This window comes from Lissotriton vulgaris, chromosome 1_1, assembly GCF_964263255.1.
Source record: "Lissotriton vulgaris chromosome 1_1, aLisVul1.2, whole genome shotgun sequence".
Lineage (NCBI taxonomy): Eukaryota > Metazoa > Chordata > Amphibia > Caudata > Salamandridae > Lissotriton > Lissotriton vulgaris.
In genome coordinates, this window is record NC_141685.1 from 2,115,463,346 (window position 1) to 2,115,481,312 (window position 17,967).

The following is a 17,967-nucleotide window of genomic DNA, read 5'->3' on the forward strand; positions in this document are numbered from 1 at the left end:
ACCCTCGGTTTTTGGCGACTGCAGACGTCAAATATCACAACAAAGAACAAAGTACCAAGAACCACAAATGCAATGGAACCATGCAACAACTAAGCACCCACAACTAAGGACTATGGGAGCGACCCACAAATACTTAACTCAAAGATCGATGGCGTCACCAGGAAGGCCCGTCTATCGTCTCGCTGTACCAAGGTCTACGCCAGGCGCCAAAACAGGTCTACAGTCAGGGCAGCAGTCCGTCGCAGCCGTCAGGAGGCGGGGATCTTCGCAGGGAAAAGTCGTCGGGCCACTTATTTCGACAACAGGATCGATGAAGCGGGTTGCACCTTCCCTCGGAGATTTCACACGAAGTTCCTCACGATCGTCGGGCTTTGGACCGGTACCACTGATGCAGCCCCACGTTGGGCGCCAACTGAAGGACAGGGTTCTGCTAAGACCCAGCGGTGCCAGGGATAACACCTAAAACCTTCGTGGGTAACTTGTTCCGGCGTACAAATGACAGAGACACGGGACACTTCCTTCAGTGTCAAAGATTCGAGGTTTATTACTGCAGGGAACACAGAAGTCACAAGAAGTACAACACGTGTAAGTTCGAGGAGTCTGATTCAATTTGTACCTGTGGATCGCTCCTTTTATACAGTTTTCATGCATAGGATAACATGGTGCACAAAGGTTTACAACTTGGTTCCCATCGTAAAAGGCAAAAGGGGTCGCTTTCATGTATTCAGGGCCCGGAACATAATCACAGTAACATTTGGTAGTTCCCAACTGTAAAAAACGCATCTTCCCACCATAAGTACATTCCAATCGGTAGTAAACGAATCGAGGGAGAGACAGAAACAGCTGCAGAGGAAGATGAGAACAGTGAACAGATCGAAAAGGGTGTAAAAGGGGTGGTACCAGGAAACACGAGTTGCAGGCATCAAAGGGGACGTGCTTAATGAATGCACAGCTAAGACAATAGAGCGGCACGGCAAGATGAGCCTCGAGCGGGGCCATCTGCCTTACAGTGCCATCCCCCTCATCATAAAGACACCTCCAAAGGAAACGTGTCTTCCGCAGGAGCTTGGGAATCCCAGGGTCGCGAAGTGGACAGCGTCCGTTCGCTGGCTACTTGAGGGCAAGAAACAAAATGGATGCCGTATCTAAGATGAAACCCGTGGGTTCAGATGAAGAAACCCACGAAACAAACAAATGGTTCAGGTTAGCACATCGTAAACGCGTACACCCACTAAACTCATCATTTGCGGTTCATAGATACCAGACTCGACCATATTCGTGCGAGTCAAAAACACCACTTACAATTGTCACGGAACCTCAAAGGGGAAGAACCTCCTCCCCTGCCCCCTTAAATAACCTTTGCCTAAACCCTACCCACTAAACCACCCCCTACACTACCAAACCCATCTTGTCCTGTCTCGCGCGAACTCCCTGGGGGAAGACTGGTCTGCCGACCTCACTTCCCCCAGGGGCCGCATTGAACTTCCAACGTTTGTCTTGCCTGACACTCGAACGGGAACTTTGTGGAAGATCGTTAGAATCTCCCTCTTCAGCCCTCACACCTCTGAAAAGAAAGAATAGCATTGCAGTCCAAGCACTAACCGGGCGTTACCGGTAGCTGGTCAGAATTCATTTGTTTGCCTTCAGACACTCAACAGTCTGGAGGTACTTCGGTGTCTGAGTAAAGAATGAACCCACTTTGGTATGTTTTGTATACACTAGATTGGCTCTTGGTTAAGGAGACGACAGCATGTCAAAAGCCCTAGGGTACATAAGAGCTTAAGTGGCAGTGACCCATAACCGGGTGTCACCACCTTCACATTAAAATACACACCCATGTTTGCCACAGCACTCCTTTTACTTGCATGTCCTTTCATTTATTACACTTAAAACATCAGGTCATACAGGTCACTTATATACATCAATACTCGCATATACTAGATTAAAACATATGTAGTATAAAGACACTAGTGAGACAGTCATTCACTCACTAACACACACATATACACACTCTTCCACCCATACAGTCCTGCACATATGCTGTCTTCAAAACACATACAAACTGTGAGTTAGTCATTGATGCATCTATGTGCTAAGTAACACTCCCACCAAACCATACAGACACTCATACTGATACTAAAAAAAAATCTAATAACACATATACACACACATGTAGCTACTCACCAACCCATGCAGCCACTTATACACAAAGTGAAACACTGATACAAACATTTAAATATTTAAACAATACTCGCTAATATATGTATTCACTAAGATACACTTAATAAGCAAGTTAACCAATCATTTAAAAAAAAAAACATCCATTAAGACACTTATTTAAACATTTATTCTTCCATCGACCTTTACATATACATATATAAAACATATTTATTTTTAGAGAGACACACATTCACTGGATGGTGTCATCAGTGATGTCATGAGTGATGTCACTGACCATGTCATGAGTGATGTAATATGTGACGTCATCAGCAGTGCATTACACGCGCAAGTTATAGTGAGTCCAACTAACTATAACGTGGAATTTCAATGGTTTTATGTCAGTAAAATTTCCAGGTAACTATAACTGGTGTGAAACCTATGGTTTTTTCAGTGAATTTAATAGGTTTTTTTAATGCTAATTCCTAACTATAACTGGTGTGAAACCTATGGTTTTTTCAGTGAATATATATATATATATATATATATTACCTACTGGCTATCGCCAGTAGGTATATATAGTTAGGATTTTTTCCCTATGGGATTTCTGGAAATTCTATGTCTAATAACTTTGGCGTTTGTGGACGGAATCGGCTGAAATTTTCAGGAAAATGGCACATTTTGTTTCTGAGCAGCCCCTGAAAATTTGGTGGGGTTTCGTCAAGGGGGGGCTGAGAAAAAAGGGGGGTCCCAAAACGCGTTTTTTGCATTGAGTTTTCCATAGGGCGGTTGGACTCACTTTTAGCTCGAACGGCTGAATGGATTTGCACGAAACTTGGCAAAATTGTAGGGACTGTTAGCCCGATGTGCCTTTGCTAGGTCTCAATATATGTGCTTCAGTGGATTTTGAGAAATTAACGTTTAAATCAAGATATATATCTGTAACAGCGCTCCGGGCAGCGATCCGGTCCGCTTACTTTTCGCGTTTCAGAACTTTGCGTGCAGAAAGCTGATTGGCTCTCCGGTGTCTGTCAACATTCTAAACAGTCCGGAGCGGCCGCCATCTTGTCTCTCGGTAGGATCGAGAGAGAAGAAGAGGTGAAAAACGAAAGGGGAATTTAATGAAAGGGGGCAAGGTATCCCCCTCTTGACCCCCTAGGAATGTTGTTGGGGTTATTAAAGGGTCCCGTGGGGAAAAGAAAAAAAAAATGATTTTTCACGGTAGAAGCGCTTCACGGGCCGCGAACTGGGCCGCAAACTGGTAGCGAAACGGGAATTCGCCATTTTGTGCTTCGTTTTAATTGTTTAGAGATAAAAATTATCGCCGCACATCGGCCACAATGCATGAGTATCGTTGAAAAGTCAGCGATATTCATGCATTATCCAGCAAATGCTCTTAGCCGTGTTATCCACCTTCCATTGGATAACATGGTTAAAAACTGCTCTGTGCGTGAGCTTTTTTTTGCTGCGTGACGTTTGTTAACGTTCGATTCGATGGAAATCAGGAAGTGTTGACCACCATTTTGTCACTGCGAGTAAATATTTTGTTATAAATGAATCCTTATTGAAAAACATTGTCTGCGCCATCTTGCCTTTTTGTCCAATGCCACAATTTTGTCGTGCACGGCAGCCATTTTAGATGCCTTGACCAGGCCCACTCTCTGCACGCCGCCGATCCTCAGCATGGCTTCCCACCCTCGCAAGCATCTCCCCCACGCACTGGTCATCCCCGCTCTGTCTCTCATGCATGGGCCATATACTTCCCCCCATCTGTGCTGCTCTTCTCTGAGAATCACACCCTGTGCCCTCCCGACACCTCTCTTTCACCCTATTCACTACCGCACCCTCTGACACTCCTCTTCCTCTGTGTCCGATTGTCCAGGCCGGACCTAGGCTATCACCTACCCCTGCGGATGTAGTTTATGGCCCCAGCTGTAGAGAATTCAGACATGCCAACCCTCCCGATTCAGGCGTGTGACTACTGATTTCAGTGCTAGTCTCCCGCCTCCCGATTTCTGCAAGCAAAAACTCGGGGGCATATTACGAACAACTAGCGATAATTTTTGTCTCTTATTTGTTTAGAGACAAAAATTATCGCCGCACATCGGCGATTTTTATCGCAGATAAACCTTGCTATTATCGCAGAAAAGTCAGCAATATTCATGTATTATCGAGCAAATGCTCTTAGCCATGTTATCCACCTCCCATTGGATAACATGGCTAAGAACTGCTCAGGGCAGGTGTTAGATTTTGGAGATATTCGCGCTTAGCGCGAATATCTCCAAAAGTTGGTAATAGGAGATAGCGATGTTAGGGACTGTTTCCAGTCGCTAACATCTTGGCACGCCCGCTTTGCATGTCATTAGTGATAAGTATCACTGACATGCAAAGCGGGGCCCAAGATGGTCGCTATCTCCTTTTAGCTGTCACTAACTGGTGTTAGCGACAGCTTGGTAATAGGGAGATATTTTTATCTCCGCTTTCTTGGCTTTTAAAGCCAAAAAAGCGGAGATAAACCCCCTTGATAATATGCCCCACGATTCCTTGGGGGTTTCAGCTGACAGGGCTTGGTATTGTGTTACATGGTAATTTTTCCAGGAAACGTCAGAGGGTCGATGCAGGGGTTCTAGAAGAGGTGATAAACCATTTAAGCCTCATGAACAAGCGCATGGTCTTTTAAAGATTTGTGAAGTACTCGGGGCGGCGGTGTGTGTGTGCCCTCTTTCAGGAGCGGGCGGGGGGGCACTGCCAGCAACTTGCCAGGTCAGGTAGTGTTCAACACGTGCATCACCCTTTCTCTGCCTGCTATTGCGCTCCATGCTTCGGAAAGGTAAGAAAAAGAACGTGCATTTGAGTTTGAAATGTCCGATCCTGCAGCAGCGCACTTCCAAAGCCCACACATGACAATAACCCGATTCAAGGCCCCATTCACCCGTTTTAAAAAAAATAGATAACACTCCAACAAAGTAAGATTATAAAACTTTATTAACTATTAACTATAACGAACGGAACAAAAACTAAAAACATTTAAACATTTTTCAACACAAAAAGCAACAATGGTTAGAAGCTGTCTTTTGTGCGAATAGTCCCAAGGCAGCACAACGTGCAGAGTTCTGGACGGCACCCAGGTGATGTCGCCTGGGTGCCGCACTGGTTTTGGGATCCTACAATGCAGCACAGAAAAACAGCGTGGGGCGTCCCGGGTGGTGCGGGGGGAGGCCTCGTCAGTAGCGGTCTGTTGTGCGAATAGTCCCAAGGCAGCAGAACGCGTTGAGATGTTGATGGGACTGTGTCCAGTGTCACATGGCTGACACAACATGTACGACAGGCACCCAGGTGATGTCCAGTAAACTGCCGCACTGGTTTTGGTATCCTACAATGCTGCTCCGAAAATTGGCGTGCGGCGGCCCGGGGGTGGGGGAGACGGCGTGAACGGGCCTCCCCAGGTGGCGGCCATCTAGCTGAGTTGCGCTCGCTTTTGCGGCTACAGCGTCTCGCTCACCATGTTGTTGAGTTGCTTCCACTCTTGCAGTGCAGCGATAGGCGGCTGCCACATGGCTCTTAAAATGGCGGACGGCTCCTCGGTTTTGGGCCTGGTCCACTGAAATGGCCCTGGGACACCTTGGAACTCGGACGCTTGCCTGCTAGGGCTTGGGCTCCATTCTCGAAAAGCGTCCCCTCAGCCGTGAAGATTCTACAAAAGTTTTGGGGGCCCCCGACTCCCGCAGGCTTCCGGTGGGGAGCGGCTGCCATGATTGCTCGCGGAATGACCACGACGGAGCCACGAGATGGTGGTGCTCTCATGCTGACGCCAGCTTCAGTCTGAATGATCCAGAAACAAGGTGGGGCTTTCATCGTTTGGGAAAAAAAAATGTTCTAAACCAATGAAAAGTGTTATTTTTAGGTCATATGACCAAGCCTTCCATCTTTAGGAAACCAAAAGTAAAATGAACCAATGAAAAGTTTTATAAACAAGTCACATGACCTGTTATGCGGCATAGGGCTACAAAAAGCGTAGAAAATCCGTTGGCACGTGAGGCGGCGTCAGTAGCGGACCGATGTGCGAATAGGCCGAAGGCAGCACAACGCGCAGAGATCCGGATGGCACCGAGGTGGTGTCCAGCAAATTGCCGCACTGGTGTGGCCATCCTACAATGCTGCGCCGAAAGACGGCGTGTCCAGCTGAGTTGCGGTCACTGTTGCGGTACAGTGACTCGAACGCGCCGAGATCCGGATGGCACCGAGGTGGTGTCCAGCAAATTGCCGCACTGGTGTTGCCATCCTACAATGCTGCGCCGAAAGACGGCGTGTCCAGCTGAATTGCGGTCACTGTTGCGGTACAGTGACTCGAACGCGCCGAGATCCGGATGGCACCGAGGTGGTGTCCAGCAAATTGCCGCACTGGTGTGGCCATCCTACAATGCTGCGCCGAAAGACGGCGTGTCCAGCTGAGTTGCGGTCACTGTTGCGGTACAGTGAGTCGAACGCGCCGAGATCTGGATGGCCCCGATGTTGTGTCCAGCAAGTTGCTGCACTGGTGTGGCCATCCTACAATGCTGCGCCGAAAGTCGGCGTGGGGTGCCCCGTTGGCTTATGAGGTGATGTCAGTAGTGGACCGATGTGTGAATAGGTCGGAACCAGCACAAGGCGCCAAGATCCGAACGGCAAGTCCTGGATGTTGAGTGCCTCAGTTGAGAGTTCTGAGCAGTGCTTGTAAGACTATTTGAAGTTTATTATAAGAATCAGAGTAAGTTGAAGACTGTCTGAAGCTTATTTGCACCTTTTGCAGCTTCACTATTGCCCAAGGTGGTGTTCAGCGGAACTTTTTTCCTTTTCCTTTCTGCTTCTTTTCCTACAATCCGTTTCATCTGAAGACACGACCAGGTCCCTGAATGTGTGTAGGGGGACGCTATTGAGTGAATGAAAATGGCGGCTTGTCCAGCTGAATTGCGGTCACTGTTGCGGTACAGTGAGTCGAACGCGCCGAGATCCAGGACCGATGTGTGAATAGGTCGGAACCAGCACAAGGCGCCAAGATTCGAATGGCAAGTCCTGGATGTTGAGTGCCTCAGTTGAGATTTCTGAGCAGTGCTTGTAAGATTGTCTGAAGCTTATTTGCATCTGCTGCAGCTTCACTATTGCCCTTGTGTGGCCAAAGGTCGCACATGACATAGGCGGCCGGCTCCCGAGGTCCGGCGGAACTTTTTGCCTTTTCCTTTCTGCTTCTTTTCCTACAATCCGTTTCATCTGAAGACACGACCAGGTCCCTGAATGTGTGCAGGGGGACGCTATTGATTGAATGAAAATGGCGGCTTGACACAAAGCTGACTCAAGCGTTACTGTTGATGCTATACAGACAAAAATTGGTTTTCAGTTTGTACATTCTTCATGTTTTTTTTTTCCATCCAAGTCTGATTAAGAGTTTGTAGAAAAATGGCTTCAGATTTTCCACATACTACTCTTCAACATTCTTCCTAAATGTAACAATGTGAAACTCACTAGGAGAACGGCTGTTTCTGTTTCCTTTCAAAATGCTGCCAACAATATTTTCTGAATGGAAGACACCATCTTGTAGCATAAAGGGCCGAAAGGGGTTCTGGTCTGGCCGATGGTTGGTGGAGACATTTTGACTATATCTTGGACCTGCCCGGCCTCGCCCAAAATGGCGCCGGTATAAATGGGACTCGTAACTCCTTGCCCGCAAATGTATATCTAGAAAATGTTATTGTAAGTGGCCCTGTCCTATTTTAATTACAAAATGTATGTCCACCGATTCCGCAACTGTTAGACACCTTAGTTCTTGCAACCTAATGGCCCGCTCGTTACGTTCCTCTACAGTGTAAATGTCTCCTCATCATATACGATTTCAGTTTGCTCCGTGGCCGGCCCACGTGGTTATAGGCCCGTATTTGTATACTGACATTTTCACAATAAAGGTTTTTAAAACAAAACACGGTAGTAGTATTTACATTGGTAAAGTTTTTACTTTTAGTCACTGTTTTCGAATCAGTAAAAGGCAAGTGAAATAAAGCAGTCCAATTACATGACGGATAAAAGGTATGATATGTAGGAACGCAGTAAAGATAAATGGTCAAGGGCAGTTGTGTTTTTCATGTCTGCAACATAAAGTGATCGATAAGAATCTGATAATCAGGCGTATCGGCGACTAAGACAGCAGGCCGAATCTCTTTTACTCAACGGTTCCGTCATGGAAGGAAGAAACGCCCTTTTTCTTGAAAAAGGAATATATTTTACTTGCAAGACAGTTGTAAATTTTCCGGCAAAGTACATTAGCCTGGAATATTATAACATATGTTTGAAAAAAAAAAATATTCGAAAACAATAAAAAGCGTAATTTTTAGGTCATATGACCAAGCTTTTCATCATTAAATTAACAAAAGTAAAATGAACCAATGAAAAGTTTTATTAACAAGTCACATGACCTGTTATGCTTACGTTACGCGCTGCGCGCCGCGCCTCGGATCACTTCCGGGTGCGCTAACGCGGCGTGTCATATAACGCATTACGCGACAACGTAGGTCAAGAATATAGTCAAAATGTCTCCACCAACCAGCGTTCAGAACACAACCCCTTTCAGCAGTCCAAAAAGTTCTGTTAAATGACAACAGAGGGGACAGGCAACAAGAACCATCAGTCAAAGAGGGGAGGGCAAGTTCTTCTCTTCCGGGTCATGTTGGGGCGCTACCGGAACTGATCGAATTGGTAGTCTACAGTGTTTCTGGATGTTTCAGACTAAAGCTGGCGTCAGCATGAGACCACTACCATCTCGTAGCTCCGTCGTGGCCATTCCACGAGCAATCATGGCAGCCGCTCCCCACCAGAAGCCTGCGGGAGTCGGAGGCCCCCAAGACTTTTGTAGAATCTTCACGGCTGAGGGGACGCTTTTCGAGAATGGGACCCAAGCCCTATCAGGGAAGCGTCCGAGTTCCAAGGTGTCCCAGGGCCATTTTAGTGGACCAGGCCCAAAACCGAAGAGCCGGCCGCCATTTTGAGAGTCCTGTGGCAGCCGCCTATCGCTGCACCACAAGAGCGGGAGCAACTCAACTACATGGTGAGCGAGACGCTGTAGTCGCAAGAGCGGGCGGTAAACAGCTGAATGGCGGAAGAGGCACAGTGTAGCAGAAGCGGGCGGAATGGCAACTAAAACGGTAAAGGGGCGCCCCACTACAGCTTGTCTTCAGGTCAAACGGATTGTGGGACAAGGTCCAGAATTGAAGAGTCATCAAAAGGCAAAAAGTTCCGCCGGACCCCGGGAGCCGGCCGCCTATGTCGGGGGCGATCTCAGGCTACAACAGTGCTATAAGACTTGGGGAGGGTGTCGGAGCCAAGCGTCTTCTCCGAGTCCATGGCCATCACACCGCCCCTCAGGGGCCTCCGTCAAGCTGTTTAGGAAGCTAACATATCACATTGTTTTCTAATGCAGTCAGGTCCACAAACGACACTCACTTACTTTGAGAATAGTGAAGCTGCAGTAGGTGGAAATAAGCTTCAGACAGTGTTACAAGCACTGCTCAGAACTCTTAACTATGGCACCCAACATCCAGAACTTATGCTATTTGAGAATGGCAGTGACATCGAAGCATCTCAGGGACCAAAACCATTAACGTACTTTCACGTATGAAAATCTTACTTGGGGAGGGGGCAGGAGCGAAGCGCCCCCTCCCAGTCAGCGCCACCACACCGTATGTTGAAAATTTGAAGCCATCGTTCTACAAAGTCAACCAAACTTGGATTGAAAAATCTAGAAAAATGTACAAACTGAAAACCAGTTTTGGTCTGCATAGCATCAGTAGCAACGCTTGAGTCAGCTTTGTGTCAAGCCGCCATTTTGATTCAACAAAGCACAGGCATTGAAAAAGGTTCAAATTCAGAACTCTAAACTATGGCACCCAACATCCAGGAGCTTGCCATCCGGATCTTGGAGCCTTGTGCTGCTTTCGATCTATTCACACATCGGTCCACTACTGACATCATCTTATAAACCAACGTTATGTAAATAGTTTTTTAATAAAATGTTTTACCCTGTTTCTTTGCTGGTGTGTTGTCTATATTTATAATATTTGCATAGGGTTTGTCGTTATTTTGGGCGGGGTGGGTGACGGAGTCGAGCTGTCTTGCAGCCCTCATGGTGTGGAGCTCAGTTTATCTCACTATTTTCGTATTTCTCATGAAGGGTTGTTCCTAATATTTCTATTTTAGCGAGGTCAAAAAGAGATCCAATTAGTGGCCTACTGATTTTGCTCGATTACTTTTATTTTTTTACACGATTTTTCACTATCTGCAAAGACTAAACAGAGTATTGCGACTTTGTGCTTGTTTGTAAATAGAGAATGATCCAAAGAGAACCAATTCTAAAACAGTAAATGCTTGGACAACAATCAATCAAATGGAGAGACAAGCAGGCACGACGGATTACAACGGGGGCAAAGGCTTGCGTTAACTACCGTTCACTATCTGCAAAGAGAGAGTACTACTAAGACAAAAGAGGGGAGGGGTGCAGCATTCAAAGCACATCAGCGTGCATAAATACGAAAATGTTTTTATCTATCACGTACTTGACATTTTAAAGCTTTTCATATTTGCTATTAAAAAACCAATGAAATTCATAGAAAAAACCATAGGTTATAGTGGATATATAGGTAGGAATTTGCATTTACAAAACCTTGAAAATTCAATGAAAAAACCATTGGTTTTAGGCCATATATAGTTAGGGATTTGCATTTACAAAACCTTATTTTACTCGCATTAAACCATTGAAATTCCATATATAGTTATAAGCGCTAACTATATATCGCGCACCCGCAATCCACTGCTGATGATGTCACATATTACATCATTCATGACATGGTTAGTGACATCACTGATGACATCACTGATGACATCTCAAATGACATCACTGATGACATCACTGAAAACATCTAATTTGACATGACTGATAACATCACTGATGATATCATTCATGTGATAATACGATGAACCTCTTCAGACTCTAATATAACCTTAGATACAATCAGTGTAAACAGACACTCACGGACTGTCACTCATCCATGGAGTTACTCACACACCTAGTCAGTCATGCAAAGAATCAATCACACCTCCATTTCCTCAACTATACAGTTATACAAACTTTACTTATTCAAACATATACTAACACATATTTACTCTATTATACAATCCCTGATACAAGTTCACAATGATCCATACAGCCACTCACACATTCACTGGCTCTTATGCACAGTTATTTATATATGTCAACTCTCACATGTACTGTGTTTTACATATGTACTTACTTTGACATGTAGCACTGAGATATCCATTCACTCACCAATACACTCATGCACACAGTCAACCGCCCATACAGCTGTTTGCACATGCACTTTTGAATCTATACATATAGTGAATTAACTACTCACACATCTATGTACAGAGTCACACACCTCCCAGCCACCCATACACACACACTCAGTCTCCCATACAAATACTTGGACAACCAATCAATAACCCATACAGTTACTCATATAGCTACTGATCAACATATGCAGCAGTTTGTAGAACAACAGATATAATGATGCACAAATTAAAACAGTTTAGTCACTAACCCATGCACTCAGTGAGACACATTTAATCACTCACTCAATCAGTCAGTCATGCACCTAGTAAATCCTTCATCCAGACACTTATACATCCACTCATTCTTCAATATGTAAAACATATTTTAACTTTACAGAAACATACAGTCACTGGATGTTGTCATCAGTGATGTCATCAGTGATGTCACTAACCATGTCATGAATGATGTAATATGTGACATCATCAGCAGTGGATTGCGGGTGCGCGATATATAGTTAGCGCTTATAACTATATATGGAATTTCAATGGTTTTATGCGAGTAAAATAAGGTTTTGTAAATGCAAATCCCTAACTATATATGGCCTAAAACCAATGGTTTTTTCATTGAATATATATATATATATATATATCTGCAAAAATCTTCAAACCTCCACTACAGAGCGGCGAGAGAAGAGACAGACCCCACGTGTTTCCAGGCAAGATGTTTTATTCAGTTCCTGTGCCTTCCAAAAGATGCAACGTTTCGACTAACGATGTAGTCTTGTTCACACACCACCTTTTTTTTTTTTTTTTCCAGGCAAGATGTTTTATTCAGTTCCTGTGCCTTCCAAAAGATGCAACGTTTCGACTAACGATGTAGTCTTGTTCACACACCACATTGCACAGAGTGGAAACTTTTTTTTATATTCTTTGCAGTGGAGACACACCCATCCGGGTCCCACCTCCAAACGTGAGTCACATGGTAAAAATTTAAAACAACCTCAATTTGATTAAAGGCACAGTGCATGGTAACCTCTTATGGTTGTAACAGTGTTGCAAAGCAAACTAATAATACAAGCATTGTATCATTTACCCTATTTGCATGAATTACTATGTAACTTAAAAGTTAAACATTGTACATAACCGCATGAATGCGTGAATATTCATTAAAATAGTTTGCTTTGACACATATGCAATATAAATGCTCGTCGTTGGTCGTATTAGAGATGAGTTATGATTTGTATGCAGACTCATTCTGTAGACTGTTATTTGATACAACCAAATTTAAAAATGACCGCATGAATGCGTGAAGATCATATATATCATGGTAGGACTGAATCCAAAGATATACACCATTCCGATATGCAAGGTATGCAACCTCAAAAGGAAATGTGTCATTGCAATTTAAACTGTTGAAACTTACATCCCAATATTGTACTATGCTAAGTAGTTAATAACCTGTACACATAATGACTTTAAACACCAAAACCAGCACCTACGTGTATGATACAATAATACCACAAAATATGATCGCCATTCACCATATGCGCCACAGTATATGTACATATATACATTATTTGTGAGACTCAAATCATGATTACATGGGAACTATCTGCGCCAAAGGGTTGTGTAACCCCACAAGAGAATTATGTTCAAAGTGCATGAGTCGATACCAAGTGTTGAAAAAAAATCACCCAAAAAAAGAGAATCCATGTGTTTGTTTTAAAAGGAAAACTGAACTGTCTAAAAGACAAAAACAACCAGAACTGTACAGAAATCAGACTACAAGATACCTAATAATAGGTGCTGTTTAACAGGATTTCATGTATTTACATACTATCTACAATTGTGCTCACGTTGTACCCACTATGTACATTATTGTGCAGAGAAACATTGACAATTGAATGTCCCTAAAGGAAATTATGAAGATCCTCCGTTGCATTCAACCCGTTGGGTTGTTTGCTGTCGAGTTTGATGATATATTGGGTTTCCAACCGGCGCAGTAATTTCTCGCGGTCACCTCCTCGTTTGAGGGGGGGCCACGGCGTCAATGACAAAATAGGTGAGACATGATAAATCCCTATTATGCCTGATGTTGAAATGACACGCCACTGGATATGCGCCGTCGTGGTTTACAATGGCCCTGAGGTGCTGCAGTATTCTCACATGCACCTGTGCGCCGGTACTGCCCACATAGATATTTTTTTCATCTGAGGTTTATTGGTTAAATTTCTTCCAAACTTCTTACCAATGTAGTATATTGATTGGTTGTGCAATGTGACCGATGCTGATTTAAGGAAATAAGGTTTAATTCTAAGCCACATGAATTAGCCCATCCAGGGCTTAATGTCGACATTTGATAACCTAATTTAAATCTCACTGAATAGGATTGCATGATTTGTTCAGCATTATGAGCATTGCTATGAAATTATTTTTGTTTCTTTCGTTATTTGCGTTATTTCACCATTCAAAGATGGCGCTTATGATTGTGATAATTGTCCGCTTTTACTTTCAATTGTTAATGCCTTATTTTACTTCCACCTTGCCGTCGCCAGCTGACACTGACGAAGGCAAGTGCTGAAACGCGTCTGCTCTATTTGATTTGTGCGCAAATAAACCGAACCTGGTTTATACTGCTGTGAGTGCTGATTTTTTGCCGGTTTCCAGCCTGCGGAGCTCGAATATATTAAGCGGCACGCCGCCGTTTATATCAGCACCCACTCGGCTGAGTGCGGTCTCCATGTGGCGACTTTGGAGCTAAGAAAGCGGAGGAGAAGGAGAACGCACCGCCAGGGGAAGTCGGCAGCACCGAAACCAGTCCTGAGAAGCTTGGATCGAAAACTACATCCTGAGCGACCAAGACGGACTGTGTGAGGTAGGAGACACCCGACTTACCCCTTACTTGCTGGCACGAGTGAAGTAGCATGCGCAGTTGATTTTTTCAAACAATTACATCAATATATCCAATGTTCAGCGACACAGCGCGCCGGGAGGTGGCAAGTGGCATTTTTAAAAGGCGACCGGGGCCACAGGCACGGAACGCAACTCAGACAGCTGACACAGCACAATCCACGCTCAGAAGTAAATATCAACAGCTTGAGAGACTCTACGAGTGGGAAACGAGAAAGTGGTGGGAGGCCACTTCACTGCAGCATTATGTGGAGGTAAAGAGGGTCCCACGCGACCTCCGTATTTATACAATCCCAGCCTACGAGAATCCTGACCCCGAACTACTCAGCCAGTGGGCTGAATTTACAGCCCACTCTTCGGAAGGAATGCTGAATCTCCTCATAAAATTTGCATGGAAAGATAGGGAGAAGGCACTGCAGGACATCGAAGCGCTGGAGAAGGAGATCGTGGAACTAACGGACCAGGGACAATTGGACACAGAAAAGGAGTCCATGAAAAAGAGGCTAACTAGCTATGAAAAAAAGATCCAATTGAGGAAACAGCAAAAGTTCGAACGCGACGCTCGTGACTACGAGCAAGGAAGGATACTAACATTTGCACGCAAGTACGACGCACCACGCCGGGACCTGAGGGCGAGACGACAAAAGCCTCAAGTATCACGTGACACCTCAGAGTCCGAGGTTACAAGCGCAGAACAGTCTGAGGACGAGACACAGAATAGAAGTCAACAGAGCGGGCAAATATGCGAGCCGCCTTCTTTTCACGAGGAATGCGACTTAATCCGCCAAAACTGGCTGAGGGATTGGAAGAAACGCCCTCCGGAACAAACCACAAGTGCAAGCGGAGACGCATCACGAGACGTGGAGGGAGGAGGCGCAGAGAGAGGCACCAAAAAACAGAGGAATCGGCAGGCCAGGACCAAGAGGAACTTACGGAGGATTTGAATATAATCAACCTCTCACAAAGAACCCTCACAATAGATGAAGAGAAAGTTCTAAAGTTGGGACTCACTTTCTGTCCAACAGGCCGTTATGAATATGCCCAGACTCGAATAGACCTGTTTCTATTCATCCGGAAATTGAAACTCTGGAAATATTTCAAACAGAAGGCGCTTAAAGACAAGACACATGGTTCACCCATGGAGGCTGGTGCAGTGTTGAAGGTGAGCCCATAATTCTATCGATGCCCAGGCTGCTGGCGCAAACCGCCTCTTAGTTCCCATTCTGAATAGTTACCAAAATAAAGAGACGGGCGCTGGGAGCAGGAATCAAGAACGGAGTTTATTTCTCATGAGGAGAGCCAGTCATTTCGGACACGAAACACAGTGTCTTTCGGGAGGTGCTCTAACAAGTGAGCGTGAGACTCCGGCTTTTATACATTTGCAGAACATTTGATGATACAATCAGGTCAGTGTCGTAAAAGGAAAACATTCCTATAATCCTCGTGATGATCCTATTCCACATACATTCACAATGGGGACCCTTGACCTGCTGATAAGAGGGGAGGGCAATCATGCAGCTGAGTGTGTCGTAGGGTGTGTGCGCCTGATCATAGCCCAGGGGGTGGGGTGGCTAGGCATACAATAAGGGCAGTAAATGGTATCTCCTGGCTTAGGCGATGGCCTCGGACATGTGTGGTCAGCCGAACTCGGGGGAAGGGGTCATCAAAGGAGTGGTATTCATGCCTGCGTGGACAATCGAGTGCGGAGGGAGGGCTTGTCAATAAAGGGGCATTCATGGAAGGGAAGGAGGTGCTGGTCAGGCGCGGCCGTGATTCTCAAGGACAGGGCTTTGCGAAAGAAGAGGGTTTATGACTTGCTCATACGAGGAGAAGGAGGGTGGGTCAGGGTGCATGCAGGGCCAGAGTCGCGCAGAGAGAGAGAGAGAGAGAGAGAGATCTTATGACCTGTACATGAGAGAACAGGGGCAGTCAGATACAACTGGGGGGGGCTATGTCAGCTGAGGCGAAGGATGCCTCTTCAAGAGGGAAATGGGGGGGGGGTTGCCTTTCATAGCAGGGTCGCGCAGAGTGCTGGGTTTCATGGTCTATGCATGTGAGAGTGGGAGAGGGGGGGTGTGCTCAAATGCGCGCAGGAGGGAAGCCAGTGATTCTAATGAGTGGGCAAGAGGCCAAGGTGCCTAAAATGGCTATCATGTACACATGGGTACAGGCCTTTGCGGGCTGAGGGATGCAGTCAATGCTTTACAATATTCATGGTGCGTGTAGGGAGGGGAGTGGGAAAAGGGAAATGAACGTAGCCTATGTACATCAATACTACTTATTTTCCACAGTCGCCCCTTTTTACATAGCAAAGTTCATTTTTGCAGTCGATGAAGGTACATATAAACAGGTGCGATCGAAGAATTTGCATTTGTCAATACTAACATATGTCATACAATCATAGACAGTCGATGTATTTGGCAGAACGCAGCACATAGGGGATGGCATTTGTCGAGTTCCTATCATTTCAAATCACTACATAGCATAAATGTTTCTGACTTAAAAACATGAGACCAATGAACATTTTTGACCAAGTAGTCAAGGGAGGAATTCAGTTCAATATACAAGATCTCTTCGTCACAGTGTCTTTTATCAGTGAGCCATCACTGGTAGGCTCTAGTCCGTGTCCTTTCGTTGGCGCTGTTGAGCACCCGCGGTGGAGCTATAGGTCCAGCTCTGTTCTATCCTTGCGCGTTGCAGGGTGCGGTCAGTCCTCTGCTGTTAGACCACAGTCCTGTTCCCTAACCAATCCTTTGAGTGGCGCCTTAAGCTTGGCACCTATATTTCCGTGGTGTAACCCTATTTCCATCTAGATGCTGTTCTTCCTTTCAGTAGAGAGTCGCGTGGAAAGAGGGTGTGCTGTTTCGTTAGTCGATGGGAGTGAGAGGGCGGAGTGGGGGCAGATTTTTCCCGGGACACACCAAAGGGACCAAGGGAGCAATGGGTAACAAGCAAGCAGACCCATCAATCGGGCTTGAAAAGAGGGATGGAGGCTCCAGGCACACGTGGGTTGGCGGACAGAGAGCTTCAGGACAGCCCTTCGTTCTTTCCTTTACCGCCTTTGAGAGTGCTGCCTCGTCCCGTTTCTTGTTGTTCTGCGGCTCCACCTTCGGTTGAGGTCGCATGTGTCCCATGATCTGCAGCCACGCTGTGCGTCACATCCGGCCCTTCTCCTCCGGTGATTGAGTATCTTTAAATGGGTAAAAACAAGTTTTAGAGAACTGGCAGGAGAACAGATTTTTACATTTGAATTCCACTCGCAATCCTAGCACCTGGCGTTATGCTCATTGGTCATAGTCAGAAGTCTATTACCATGAAGTAAGTAGGTGGGTATTTCTACTGCGTTCGCACCGAGTCTAATCGGCGTTCGTTCATGACATATATGGACAGAGGTCGGACTCTTATCACCTGCGTATTTCAACAAAAACCCCAAGATTGACAACATTCAGGAGAGACTCGTCCTTCTAATTCGAGCCTTAACAGTCTTACATTTCCCTTTAGAGCTGGCTAACTCTTTAAAACAGAGCAGGGGTGCAATCATTGAAAGAC

The 17,967-nt window shown here is 45.5% G+C and overlaps 1 long non-coding RNA gene across 1 annotated transcript in view; it reads left to right on the forward strand.

Annotated features, from left to right (window-relative positions):
• LOC147751682 (uncharacterized) overlaps window positions 1-17,967 on the forward strand; it is a 165,047-nt gene that overhangs the window by 83,294 nt on the left and 63,786 nt on the right. The window contains exon 2 of the long non-coding RNA XR_015295879.1: window positions 12,326-12,478. This is a non-coding gene — a long non-coding RNA (uncharacterized LOC147751682). The remainder of the gene's footprint in view (window positions 1-12,325; window positions 12,479-17,967) is intronic.